The sequence below is a fragment of the Geotrypetes seraphini genome, chromosome 8 (genome assembly GCF_902459505.1).
Source record: "Geotrypetes seraphini chromosome 8, aGeoSer1.1, whole genome shotgun sequence".
Taxonomy (NCBI): Eukaryota; Metazoa; Chordata; class Amphibia; order Gymnophiona; family Dermophiidae; genus Geotrypetes; species Geotrypetes seraphini.
Genome location: NC_047091.1, coordinates 64,893,921 through 64,907,792, shown reverse-complemented (window position 1 = coordinate 64,907,792; position 13,872 = coordinate 64,893,921). Strand labels below are relative to the sequence as shown.

At 41.2% G+C, this 13,872-nt stretch overlaps 1 protein-coding gene across 3 annotated transcripts in view; it reads left to right on the top strand.

Moving 5' to 3' along the window:
* The first annotated feature begins 4,161 nt into the window (after window positions 1-4,161).
* The window catches only part of PELI3 (pellino E3 ubiquitin protein ligase family member 3), a 52,058-nt gene continuing 42,347 nt past the window's right edge, over window positions 4,162-13,872 (top strand). For 2 of the 3 annotated variants that reach the window (XM_033956946.1, XM_033956944.1), the window contains exon 1: window positions 7,684-7,763. The gene's annotated coding sequence lies outside the window, so the exon portion shown is untranslated. Of the gene's footprint in view, window positions 4,407-7,683; window positions 7,764-13,872 lie in introns of those variants that run through there. The other variant, XM_033956945.1, reaches the window with a different exon arrangement.

Genomic DNA, 13,872 nt, shown 5'->3' with positions numbered 1-13,872 from the left:
TCTTTGTGGTTCATTTGTATATTTAGCTGCTTTGTGGTTCATATGTACATGTAGGTGCCTTGTGGTTCATATGTACATTTAGGTGCTTTGTGGTTCTTGTGTACATTCAGCTACTTTGTGGTTGATGTGTATATTGAACTGCTTTGTGGTTCATTTGTACATTGAACTCTTATTTCTCTCTCTACCTCCTCCCTCTCTTATCTTCCTACACTCCTGCCTTTAAGCACACCCATTAACAATTCTCCTGCACTGGTATAAAAACTGCACTGATTTTTTCCAACTTTGTTGTTCATTCTAAATTTAGTTGCTTTGTAGTTCATTCTAAAAGATCCGGAGGTAAGGGTGTGGCTATAAGGGGAGATGAGGAGGCCACAACAGCTAAATTTATAATGTACTACAAAGTCAGTGCTTGTTTTCCATATTTCTCTCTCTACCTCCTCCCTCTCTTGTCTTGCTACACTTCTGCCTTTAAGCACGCCCCATTAACAATTCTCCTGCACTGGTATAAAACCTGCTCTAATTTGTTCCCACTTTGTAGTTCATTTGTACACTTAGCTGCTTTGTGGTTCATGTGTACATTTAGCTGCTTTCAAGTTTCAAGTTTCAAGTTTACCTTTATTTGATGAATCGCTTATCACAATATCTAAGCGATGTACAGTTAAAAACCATCAGAGTGTGGTATTACATTTAGTTTACAAAAATCACTTAAGAGACAGACATACATTTAGTTTACAAAAAATCACTTAAGAGACCGACAAAGATTGACGAACAAGAAGGGGTGGGAAGAAAGGGGAGAAGTTACAATTTTGTTATCTGTTAGAGTTTGACATCAAAGGGTAAAAACACATTGGGTAGTAATGGGTTAAGATGAAAAAAGAAGAGTACGGAAACCTAAAATGACTATGTTTTATAAGTCAAATGCGTCCTGGAATAAATATGTTTTTAAAATTTTCTTAAACGCAACAAGGTCTGTTTCGTTTTTAATAAAATTTGGAAGGGAGTTCCATAGTGTGGGTGCTTTTACAGAGAATATATCATTGCGTCTTGTGCCTATGATTCTTAGCGAAGGGACTGAAAGCAAATTTAATGAAGAGGATCTTAAAGAACGAGCAGATTTGTGTGGGACAATCATTTTTGCAATAAATTGGGGTTCATTGAAGCTTAATGTTTTGTAAACCAAAAATAATATTTTAAAGGTAATTCGATGGGTTATAGGGAGCCAGTGTGATTTAATTAGTAAGGGGGTAACATGATCAAATTTCTTTGCATTGAATATTAATTTAACTGCTGTATTTTGGATGATTTGGAGACGTCTATTTTCTTTTTGAGTTATGTTAATTAGGAGAGCATTACAATAGTCCAGTTTGGAAATAATAAGAGAGTGAATTAAAATATTGAGTGATTTAGCTTCCAAAAAAGTAGAAATTGAACGTAAGAGCCGTAATCTGTAAAAACAGGATTTAACTATTGCGCTGATATGGTCATGAAAAGATAGATCAACATCGATTATTACACCGAGGATTTTCAACTTAGATACTGATTCTAATGGAATGTTATCAAGTGTGAATGGTATTTTTTGAAATATGTCTCCTTTCCAATTGAAAAGCATGGTTTTTGTTTTTTGGGTATTTAAAGCCAATTTGTTATTGTTTAACCAGGTTTTCATTTTTTCTAATTTGTCAGTGATAGTTTTTATTTCTTCTATGTTTTCTGGATTGAGAGGGTGCAGTAGTTGAATGTCATCCGCGTATGAAAAGGTTGTAAATCCTAGTGACTGTGACATAGTGATAAGTGGGGATAAGAAAATGTTAAATAGCAGAGGGGATAATATTGATCCTTGTGGAACTCCAGAAGATAAAGAGAAGTTTTCAGAATAGGACTCATTAAATTTAACTCTCGAAATTCGGTTTGATAGAAAGGATGTTAACCACTGTAAGACTTGGCCATCTATCCCTAGTGATTGCAGATGATTGAGAAGAATTTCATGATCTATGGTATCGAAAGCTGCAGATAGGTCTAAAGAAAAGAGTGCTACAGATTTATGATGGTCAAGAAAGTAATGAATATTTGTAACAAGACCAATCATAGAATATTCCGTGCTGTGATATTTTCGAAAACCTGTTTGGTTGGGGTGTAATGCGTTAGTGGATTCGATGAATTCCGAAAGCTGTTCAAAAACCAGTTTTTCCGTCAATTTCATTAAAAATGGTAAGTTTGATATGGGGCGGTAGTTAGATGAATCATCTGGACTGGATTTGAAGTTTTTTAAGATTGGTGTAACAATAGAGGATTTCCAAGTGGTAGGAACAGTAGAAGAAGAAAAACTTTTTTGTATGAGTGATAGAATAAATGGACCAAAATAAGAAAAAAATTTCTTTAGATAGAACGGCGGAATAAGTTCCGTAGGAGAACCTTTTAAATTGATTGACTTAAGATGTCTTTCAATGTCGTTTATAGTTGGAGTTCTGAAATTTAAGCATTTGGCTGTTGGAATGAGGTTATCTGTGGATAAGTTTTCGCAAGCAGAAGAGGTTGATATGTTGGTCGAGAATGTTTGTCTTATTTTCGATATCTTTTGGCAGAAATAATCTGCAAGTTCTTGTGATGTTAATATCGATTTTTGCTTTGATGTGTTTTTATTTCTTTTTTCCGGGTTAACTGATTTTAGAATATTAAAGAGAACGGAAGAATTTTTGGCCTTTTGGATTTTGTTATTATAATAAGATTTTTTTGCTTGAGTAATTTCACTTTTATAGTAAAGAGAGGTGTCCTTAAATTTTTGGAGGTTGGTAGGGGTTTTAGCAGAGCGCCATTTCCTTTCTGCAGCACGAAGTTGAGTTTTTATTAAAGAGAGCTTTTTAGAATACCACGGATTTTTTATTCTTCTGTTGATTACTGTTTTCGTGCTTAATGGTATTTTAGTATTTAATATGGATTCTAGGTTTGAGTTCCAGTAATGGAGTTGATCGTTGATAGTTTCAAATGATGGAATAATAATAGAAGGGCTAAATATAGATGAAATGTCTGAACTTTCTAATTGAGAGAAATCCCTATATGAGAATGTTTTGGCTTGGGAGGAATGGTTTGATATCTTTTGATGGGGGAAATAAAGATTTAAAGAGATTAAACAGTGATCAGACCAGGGAATGGAAAGAATATTCGGAGTAGAGTGGGATAAAGATTGAGAAGCCGGGATTAGAATCATATCTAGTATATGTTTGGCTTGATGAGTAGGTTCATGTATCAATGTTTGCAGGTCTAGATCTTTGAACAAATTGATAGTATCCAAGGTTTGTGGGTTATTGTGATTATCAAAATGGATATTATAGTCACCCAGTATGATTGGACAGTTAGCTGTTGAGCAAAATTCAAAGAGTAGATTATGAAGTAATGATAATTTTGAGTAGTCTATTGGAGGGGGGATATATAGTAAAAGAAAATCAATTTTATTTACAGAATTTATTTTGAAATGGAGGTATTCAATAGTGGAATTGATAACTGATTGGTCCTGAAGTTTAATTAGGTTTTTAAGAAAGATTATGGCTAGTCCACCGCCTTTACGTTTATGGCGATGGTTCCAAACAAAATCGTAGTTAGGGGGACAGCAAAAAGAAAGATAGGCTTCCTCTCCGTCAGATAACCATGTTTCAGTTATACAAAGAATGTGAAAGTTTTGTTGAAGAATGGTATCTTTAATGAGGTTATGTTTAGTTTTAAGTGATCTTGTATTGATTAAGCCTAATTTTAAATTTAGAGACTTGGTATGGGCGAGTGATTGAGCCGATAGAATAGATTGTGGTGTTAAGTCAGTTGAGTGAGGAGAGAAGGTAGAAATAGGTAGGAGTGAGCAAGGGATTGATCTGAGGGGTTTATGGAAAATAGGTCTATTATTTAGTTGAATTTGAATTTGTTGAAGATCCATATCTATGAATTTTTTTGTGTGACTGGGATGCTTTAGAACGTATGAAGAGAAGAAATAAAAGAAAAAAAATATCAAAGCTGTGTAAGTGATACGAGTGAAAGTAAGAGTTAAGAGTTGGCCTTCTTGAAGAGATACTCGAAAGATAATTATTGGCGGCGCCCTCGGGAGGCGACCGAAGGGTCCTGTTAAATAGCACATGCGCTGACCTGATTGGGGGAGGAGTCCGGCGGGCCGCCGCTTTGCGGCGGCAGAGGTGAGGAGAGCAAACAGACTACAAAACAAATTAAAACAACGAGTAAAAGCTTAAAAAAGATAAAACAGGTAAAGCAAATACAATTAAAATTGTTCTTCGTGCAGGTAGGAGGTGAAGTGGGTAGCAGTGAGCAAAATCAAGGCGTGCGTCGCAAAGGGTCCTGTTAAATAGCACATGCGCTGACCTGATTGGGGGAGGAGTCCGGCGGGCCGCCGCTTTGCGGCGGCAGAGGTGAGTTCATGTGTACATTTAGCTTTCTTTGTGGTTCATATGTGCATTTAGCTTTCTTTGTGGTTCATTTGTATATTTAGCTGCTTTGTGGTTCATATGTACATTTAGGTGCTTTCTGGTTCTCGTATACATTTAGGTGCTTTGTGGTTCAAATGTACATTTATGTGCTTTGTGGTTCTTGTGTACATTTAGGTGCTTTGTGGTTCTTGTGTACATTGAGCTGCTTTCTGGTTGATGTGTACATTGAACTGCTTTGTGCTTCATTTGTACATTGTTTTCTGCACTGCCTGCCTGCCTGCCTTGTTTAACTTATCTATAAGTCCATTTTATGGTCGCTATCCAAATTATTCCGAGCAGATTTGCCTCACCTCTTTAAGCCCTTAAAAATAGTTAAGTAAGGGGAAATGTTGGGACGCCATTCTACCATTCTGAAACAGGGTGAAATCGGCACACTGATTTCACCACCCCTGGGAAAGAATTATGAGCCCCTGGGAAAGAATTATGAATTATCCCCATTCCCTTTCCCTTCTTGCCATGCAGCACTTCTAAGTAAAGGAAAATACTAGCATCTTGTCACATGAATCTTGTCACATATTAACCTGACACGTTTACCCTTATCCCTTATTCCTTATATGGGCAGCAATCAGACTCTGCCTACATGCAGGCCCTGAGCTTAAGACTATTTAAGATAGCTTAAGGAGTATGCATTATAACCTTTGGACTGTCTCATGCTTATCTTATTTGAGCAGTCCTTATTAGGAAAGGACATCAGCTGACAGGTCTTGAGGATGTGCAAAGACTCAGGCCCTATCCACGTGTTAATCAGGCCCTTGTCTAAGTGCTGAGTTGGAGGATGATCATGAGGTAAAAGCATGAGGTAAAGGGAGGGTAATCAAGAGGTAAAAGCATGTACCTATCTTTGTATCCACCAATGTAAAACCATGTACCCACCAATCATGAGATGTGTAAATGAGGGAGTTACTATGATGTCATTAGCTTAGAAGCATAATAAATAGGGACTCAGAGCTAGCCCTTGCTAGCGCCTCCTCCTGATTCTAAGACTGCGTGTATGTTTTTCCTTTGTGGGGCATTCCTACAAGAAACAGGAAGCTGCATCAGAGGGGAAGCTTCAGGCCGAGCACCACTTGCAAGATAATACTGTGTTTCCCTGAAAATAAGACATGGTCTTATATTAATTTGGGGTCCAAAAAATGCACTAGAGCTTATTTTCAGGTGATGTCTTATTTTTTTCATGTACAATGATCATCTCCCCGTCCTCTCCTCCACCCCAATTCTATTTCTTTCCTTTCTCTCCCCCACATGTGCAGCATCTTTCCTCCTCTCTCACCTAGTTACTATATGGTTCCAGAAAAAGGAGAATGGATTAAGACATCATGGTTTTACTTCCATTGAAAGAATGGAAGTAAAACCCGGATGTCTCAATCCGTCCTCCTTTTTCTGTAGCCATATGGTAACCCTACTCTTACCCATCCCTTTGTTCCTTCCCTCTGTCTACAGCATCTTTCTATTCCTCCCTCCCATCCCATGAAACAGAACCCTTGAGCAGCATCTTTCTATCCCTCCCTCTCCCCCCCATAAGCAGAACCCTTGCACAGCTTCTATCCCTCCCTCTCATCCCCCTGTGCAGTAGAACGTTTGAGCAGCATCTTTCTATTCTCTATCCCCGCTTCACAGCCAAACCCCTGCTGTCCCTCCCAGTGCAAGACGACTGACATACCTCCTTCAACAGCAGCTTCGGCAGCACTCTAAACAGGCTGCTTCGTGGCCTTCTCCTGCTGGGGCCTTCCTTTTGCCGCGCTGCTGATATTATCAATGATGCAGCAGAGGGAGTCACCGGCGGAAGAAGGCCGCAAAGCAGCCTGTTTCAAGTGTTGCCAATGCTGCTATTGAGGGAGGTTTGTTGGTCGTCTCATGGTCAGAGGGTCGGCGAGGTTCGGACGGGAGAGATGGAAAGGTCAGCAGGGGTTAGGCTGTGTGACGGGCGGGGGAGTGCTGCTGCTGGTGAAGCCAGCGATGGAGTCAACTGCAAAGGTAAGGGAGATGGGCCAGTTAGGTGGAGAAATGCCCGGACCATGAGCATCCAAGGGACCTACAGCACCGCACTGGCGGGCCCCCCTGACATTTTAAGGCCCTAGGCACGTGGCTACTGGGCCTACCCTTTAATCCAGCCCTGCTCCATGTATATTCATTAGGGCTATCCTGAAAACCTGACTGGCTTGTGGTCCTCCAGGACAGGGTTGGGGACCACTGCTATAGGCAGTCACCCAGCACTGGTGCCTCTCCTCCTCGCCAGTATCTCACGGCACACCCGGAATCTTGCACACAGTTTGTAATACACTGTTTTAGAGAATGCAATAGGAAGACAGTCCTCTGTCTTCGTCTCCACCCCGCAGTTATCTGCAGGTACCCGTCCCCATCTCTGATCTAGAATATCAGTACAACTCCTATAACAAGCCTGACAGCTAAAGATCCTACCATCAAAAACCACATCCTGGTTAGCAATATCCTTTATCTCGGTCGGACTGTCTTTCCCAATACAAATGAAGTGACCATATATTAGAAACGGCTAAGTAGACACAAACGGAACTGGAATCCCAAGAAGGGACTCTCTGCGTGCAATGCAAGACCTGCGTTTCTTCCTGCATTGTGAATACAAAGAAATCAGATTCACAAGACAGAAAATAAAAGCCTAAGATTTTCCCACAAAAGAATGTGCAAGAAAAACGTCTTCTAAAATTCGGAAAATAAAAGAGGGCGATTTTTCTTCTGATTTCATATTCTTTTATTTTTGAATCACGTATTTTATTTTCACACGGGGGGGGGGGAGGGCAAGAGAAGCTGGCAAAGGACAAGCCCAGGTGGAGGGGATGAGTTGGGGGCAGAGAGGATGGGAAGAAGATCCATTTTAAATAGTGCGCTTGCTTTGCTCCTACTCCATCCGTCTCTCCGATCCCTCCTCCCTGTATCCAACAGACAGGGCGGGCTCTCTTCTAGCTTTTTCCATGTGATACTGCACCTGCATAGCAATAAAAACATTTCCGAGCGCTCCCACCGCCTTCAGCAGATGGCGAGGGAGGGAGAGGAAGGCCACCTTCCCCCCCTCCCCCTCCCCCGCTGAAACGACAGCTCGCCCAGCCAACCCCTCCCTTGCAGAGCGCAGTGATGAACCAGTCAGCAGAGAGGGAGGTGGCAAGCCCCGCCCCTGCCTGTCAGACTCCCGGGAGCGCTCTCGCCACCGCCCCCTCCCCCAAGCGTAGCGGATGAGACGCACGCGGACAGGGGACTGCAGCTCACCCGCCGCCGAGCCCGGGAGAGGGGGGGCACGCGCCCTGCAGGGTAAGGGGAGCCGCCGCCCACCCACTCCCCAGATTTTACAGGAGGGGCGGGGGGGGGGGGTAGTGACTGATTGCATGCAGTATATGTATAAGATGGAGGGGGGTGAACAATGACAGACTGAATCTGATGTGTGATGTATAGGATGGGGAGAACAGTACCACATTGCTTCTGACGTGGGGGGAGAATAGTGTCAGATTGCGTCTGATGTGTGATTCTATGCAGTGTGTATGGTGGGGAACTGTGATGTGTGATTGCATGCAGTGTGTATATGGTGGGGGAGGGAGGGAGAAATAGTGACAGATTTCATCTGACGTATGATTGCATGCAGTGTGTGTATGATGGGGAAAAGTGAGAGGATTTGCATCTGACATGATTGTATGCAGTACGTGTGTTGAGGGGTTCTGTTTATTTGTATGCCAAGGGTTTTGTAAGGAGGAGGCTGTAATGTGTTTCTGAGTAGTAGAAAGGGTTGCATGTGTCCCCATGGAAACTGCTGTGTTTGTGCACTTGAATTTGTGTGTGAAGGGCTATGTGTATGTGATACATTGTGTATTGGGGGGGAAGGCTGTTTGGGGTTGTATATAGGGGATTATATGTTGGGGCACTGCTTGTGTATTTGTGTGTGTATACAGAAGGGGTTGCATATGTGTAAGGCAAGATAGTGGTGTATCTGTGTGTTGGGAATGAGGGAGGACTATATGCATGTCATGGAAGAGATTGTGCATGTATGTAAGTGTGTAGGGGAGGAGAGTTGTGGACCTGCGTACAGGTGTGTGTTTGGGGAGGGTAGGATGTTACATTTATATTTTCGATTGGAGGGGGGCCTCTGTGAGTGTTGTCTTTTTTTATCCTAATGCTGGGTCTGCTGCAGCTGGGAAGTATTAGTGAGACTATGGTGAACCTGTGGGTACTGGGAGAAGCTGGGGTAGTTTTAGGTGTATTCATTAAGGGCATTTTAGGTATGAAATATAGCAAGGCAATGGTCTGTATTCTCCCATAAATATCTTTCACTGCTGGGTCTGAGTCTGGATATTGCCCTTAACTTCTCTGTCACATTTCCTGGTTACCCACAGTTTGTCTGGGTGCCCTCCTCCCTAGCACTTTCAGGCTCAGAAGGGCCGTAGGGTTACCATGTGGCTCCAGAAAAAGGAGGACGGATTGAGACATCTGGGTTTTACTTCCATTGCTTTCAATAGAAGTAAATTCCAGATGTCTCTATCTGTCCTCCTTACTTCCATTGCTTTCGGTAGAAGTAAAACCCGGATGTCTCAATCCATCCTCCTTTTTCTGGAGCCATACGATAACCCTAAAAGGGGTGGAGGCTAAGACAGGGAGGGACCTTGCCTGATGAGGGCTGGTGTAACAAATACTATGAATTAACTTCCTTCTAACTTGACTAAATAATCTATAAAAATCTCAAGATAACTCGACCAGTTGTAAGTATATATCACTCAATGTTGTGAAGGAAGGAAAAAAATCCAAGTAATACTTGCACGGGTTATTTATTCAACCTCCATGTCATATAGCACAAGATCGTTGATCAGTAAAACCTTCCTTATACTACTTATTATGTCCTTTATGCACTATACGTGACTAACCTATAATACTTTCATTTTTTAATAAATATTTTCTTACTAAAATATTCTTTTATGTATTCAGTGATTACTAGCAGAGCTGGAACAGTTCAAATTCTGTTCTATCCATCACAAAAAAAGGGGGGAAAAATAAAATAAAACAGCACTGCAAAAGGCAATATAAGATTATCAGTATAAACTGGCAGACAAAGCAAAGTATACAGTGCCAAAGGAATTACATTTTAGAAAACCAATGAGTCTTCACAGCTGGAAAGTCAAGGCTCCAGATGAAGCATATAACGAAACAGAGCGTCTGTAGAGCCAGAGAAGTACTTGCTGGTTCTGTATAAGAAGAGGGCTTAGTATAGAAGGCCTTAGTTAAAAAAAGGGGGGGAGGGGGAGAAATTAAGATTGAAATTGTTTCAGCTTTGTTGAGTTAGAAAATTTACACATAAGGTGGACTCTGTGAGTATTTTAATTTTTTTTCGTGATGGATAGAACAGAATTTGAACTGTTCCAGCTTTGCTAGTAATCACCGCATGCATAAAATAATATTTTATTAAGAAAATATTTATTTAAAATTAAAAACCCCACAGTATTACAGGTTAGTCATGCATAGTGCATAAAAAAAACATAATGAATAGTATAAGGAAGGTTTTTCTGATCAACGGTCATATGCTATATGGCATGGAGGTCAAATAAATAACCCATGTTAGCATTACTGAGATTTTTTTTTTTCCTTCCTTCACAACACTGAGTGATATATACTTACTATTGGTCGAGGTAGCAAATACTATCCCAGCCAGAGGGACTGTGTTCTAGCACCTGCCTGATCCTGGCCCAGGCCGCCCCTCCTTTCTCTTGATTACTACCTGTTGTGATTACCTTCTAGTACCCATTAATTACCAAGTAACCAATAATTCTTTATAACCCCCCAATGAATTTTCGAGGGAGAGGAGGGAAAAATAAACTTGTTTTCTTTTCAAGCTATGCTCGTTCCTGAAACGATGGTAATGAGCCATCAATCTGCCTTATATGATCCACTCTGTGACGGGATGTATTAGGAACACTGAGCCCTTCTGCACACTCCCTGCTGACTCATGGCAAAATGTATTACAGAAACATTTAGCTCTCCTATACAGTCTTTACTGTCTCCTACGGTAGTAGGATGCGTTACTGGAACATTCATCCTACCTGCTCGGTCCCCACAATCTCATGGCAGGATATGTTTCAGGTCTACTCAGCCCTTCTGCACATTTCCTGTCTCGTGGCAGGAAGAGCTACAGGAACATTTGGCTCCTGATTTCCTGCAAGGGTTTTTAATATTTGTTGTTATTGTAGAGATGTTAAGTTTATGTTCCTTTTGATTCTTAATCTTGGCTTCTCTTAGGAATTTAAATGAACCAAGGTGCTAATGGACAGTTCTAACTTTTCATATGTGGTTAGTAATGGGAAAGGATGTGTGTCAGCTGCATAGAGAAAAAACTGTACAGAGATACAGTATTGAAACATTTCACCTCCTTCTAATACATTCACTTCTTTTGTTTCAATATGTACCAGCAACGATGGACTGCTTTTTGTGGAGTTAGTATGTTTCAGCATTTTTCTAAGGCAGATTTAGTACTTGCTCTCTGCTTGACTATAAAATCAATATGGTGAAAGAAAAACTGTTTTCACAGAGGGGCTTGGGGGTTAGAGCATAGCACTGCAATGTCAGCAACTTATATAGTAAAGTTGTAAATGATGGCAGATAAAGAACCATATGGTCCATCCAATCTGTCCAACAAGGCAACCAGAGTTGTACAGCTCCATGCAGGTTATATAGCCCTCAGTGCCTTATTTAAAGTGCGAAGGTCACTGAAATTTTGCTTTGATTCTATCCTCTTTTTCTTTTTTCTTTATTGCATTTCAATTATGATATGATCACAAACATCATTCAAAATGAGCAATTACTGAGACAAGATGGCCGCGTAGTAAGGATGCTGAGCAATTCTCTCCTGCTGCTGCTTGCTTTTTTGAAGGTAGACCTTAATTAAGGATGAAAAAAAGAAGAGGAGGAGTCGCTGCCTCAGCCCAGCAGAATGAACCTACCCTGATGCGGCAGGAGGTCATTACGGGCTTCTTTACATCATCACCTAGGAGCAAATCGGCACCGCCAAATCAGAGAGAGCATTTGGCATTCGGGAGCAAAGCGTCGCTTAGCCCCTCTGGACCTGCCCCTCCTCTACAACCGTGAGATTGGGGGATTTTGGGAGCTCTGCAGGGACGGAACACAGCGTTGCCTACGGAGATTGTGGGCTTGCCAATCCCTCAACCTGAAGCGGCTGGAACATCGACTTCAGAGAGGGTGCTGGAGATGTCAGCAAGTGAGGGAAAGTTGACTCTGGAGTCTATTTGGACGACATTAGACTCCCTACATAAACTGTGTGCTGGAGCCCTTTCCCAGGTTAATACCTTGGCTCAAAGATTAGATAAAATAGAAGAGGAAGCTAAAGCTCACGGAGATAAAGTTGACCACTTTGACCAGATGGTCCAAGGGTTACAATCCTCTCAATCTTCCATAATTCAAAACAGACTATTGTTTGCTAGCAGGGGTAGGCAATTCCGGTCCTTGAGAGCCAGAGCCAAGTCAGGTTTTCAGGATATCCACAATGAATATATATGAGATGGATTTGCATGCACTGCCTCCTTGAGATGCAAATCTATCTCATGCATATTTATTGTGGATATCCTGAAAACTTGACCTGGCTCCGGCTCTCGAGAACCGTAATTGCCTACTCCTGCTTGCTAGAAAAGTAGAGAACTTTGAAAATTTCACTAAGGGCTCCTTTTACTATGCTAGCGGTTTTAGTGATAGCGGTTTTAGTGTGTGCTTAGTGTGCGCTAAATTGCCACGCACACTAGACGCTAACGCCAGCATTGAGCTGGTGTTAGTTCTAGCTGCGTAGCGCAGGTTTAGCACACACGTCAATTCAGCACGCACTAAAAACGCTATTGCAGCCTAGTAAAAGGAGCCCTAAAATGTTGAATCTTAAGATTTTGAACTTTTCTAAAACGCTGACAATGTCTGCAAAAGATCTATTTTATAAATTTTTGAAGGAAGTATTTAAGCCCCCTGAGAATGGACTTCCTCCTCTTCGTAAAATATATTTCTTGCCAACTTCAAAAAAGCAGACCTTCATTGGCTTTGTCTGAATTCTCAAGTCCTTTGAATGTAAGTAATATTCTGGAAACCTCGGAGGAGGACTCTTCTGGTGGCATTCGTTTTCCAGCAGTAAAAGGAGGCACTTCTAAGACTATTTTTTTAGGCTTAAAGAAGTGACCTTCTTAGAAAGTAAGATTAGTATGTTTCCAGTCATCTCTGAAAACTTGGCTCTTTTCAAAAACCTAACACCTCCCGCTCTCTAGTACCCTTGTCCCTCTCTTTCTTCTTAGTTCCTTTCCTATAACCCCTCATTGTAGTTCCTTTCTATTCTAACTCTATAAACCGTGCCGAGCTCTCCATTCACGGAGATGGCGCGGTATACAAACCTAAAGTTTAGTTTAGAAAACAACTCAGACCAGGAGAAAGAGGTTCCATGAATTAAGGCTAGCCCTGGGAGCAAAATTCCAATTAAGATATCCATGCAAGTGTATGATCTAACTGGATCAAAATTCCTACTTTTTTTTTTTTTTTTTTTTTGAACCCTCCCAGTTGCAATTTTTTCTCGAAGGAAAGGGAGTATTATTGCCTAGTGCAGGGGTGTCCAATGTCGGTCCTCGAGGGCCGCAATCCAGTCGGGTTTTCAGGATTTCCCCAATGAATATGCATGAGATCTATTAGCATACAATGAAAGCAGTGCATGCAAATAGATCTCATGCATATTCATTGGGGAAATCCTGAAAACCCGACTGGATTGCGGCCCTCGAGGACCGACATTGGACACCCCTGGCCTAGTGCCTCAGTCTGAGGCAATTCCAATAGACCCCAGTTAAATAGGTCTATATATCTTAGAACAGTGATTCCCAACCCTGTCCTGGAGGACTACCAGGCCAATCGGGTTTTCAGGATAGCCCTAATGAATATGCATGGAGCAGATCTGCATGCCTGGCACCTCCATTATATGCAAATCTCTCTCATGCATATTCATTAGGGCTAGCCTGAAAACCCGATTGGCCTGGTGGTCCTCCAGGACAGGGTTGGGAACCACTGACTTAGAAGATGTAACACTACGAATTTAATTTGTAAATGAAAATAATTCCTTTTCTATTATTCTCTCTAAATGTGAATTGTCTCCCCCCCCCCTCCCAATATGTGGACTATATAAGACTGAGCAATTTTAAGTTTTGAGGTCTGCTGACCTAACTCTATATTCCTTTGTTGTTAAAATGTGTCAAAGTCTTTATTTTTTTCATAATGTATGATGTATAAGAATAAATGGATAAATAAATTAAAAAAGAGCAATTACAATTAAATCTTTACAAAGCAAATAATTATAAAAATATATATAGAGATTTTTACATTGCTCAATTGCTAATCCACAATATTTGGGGGA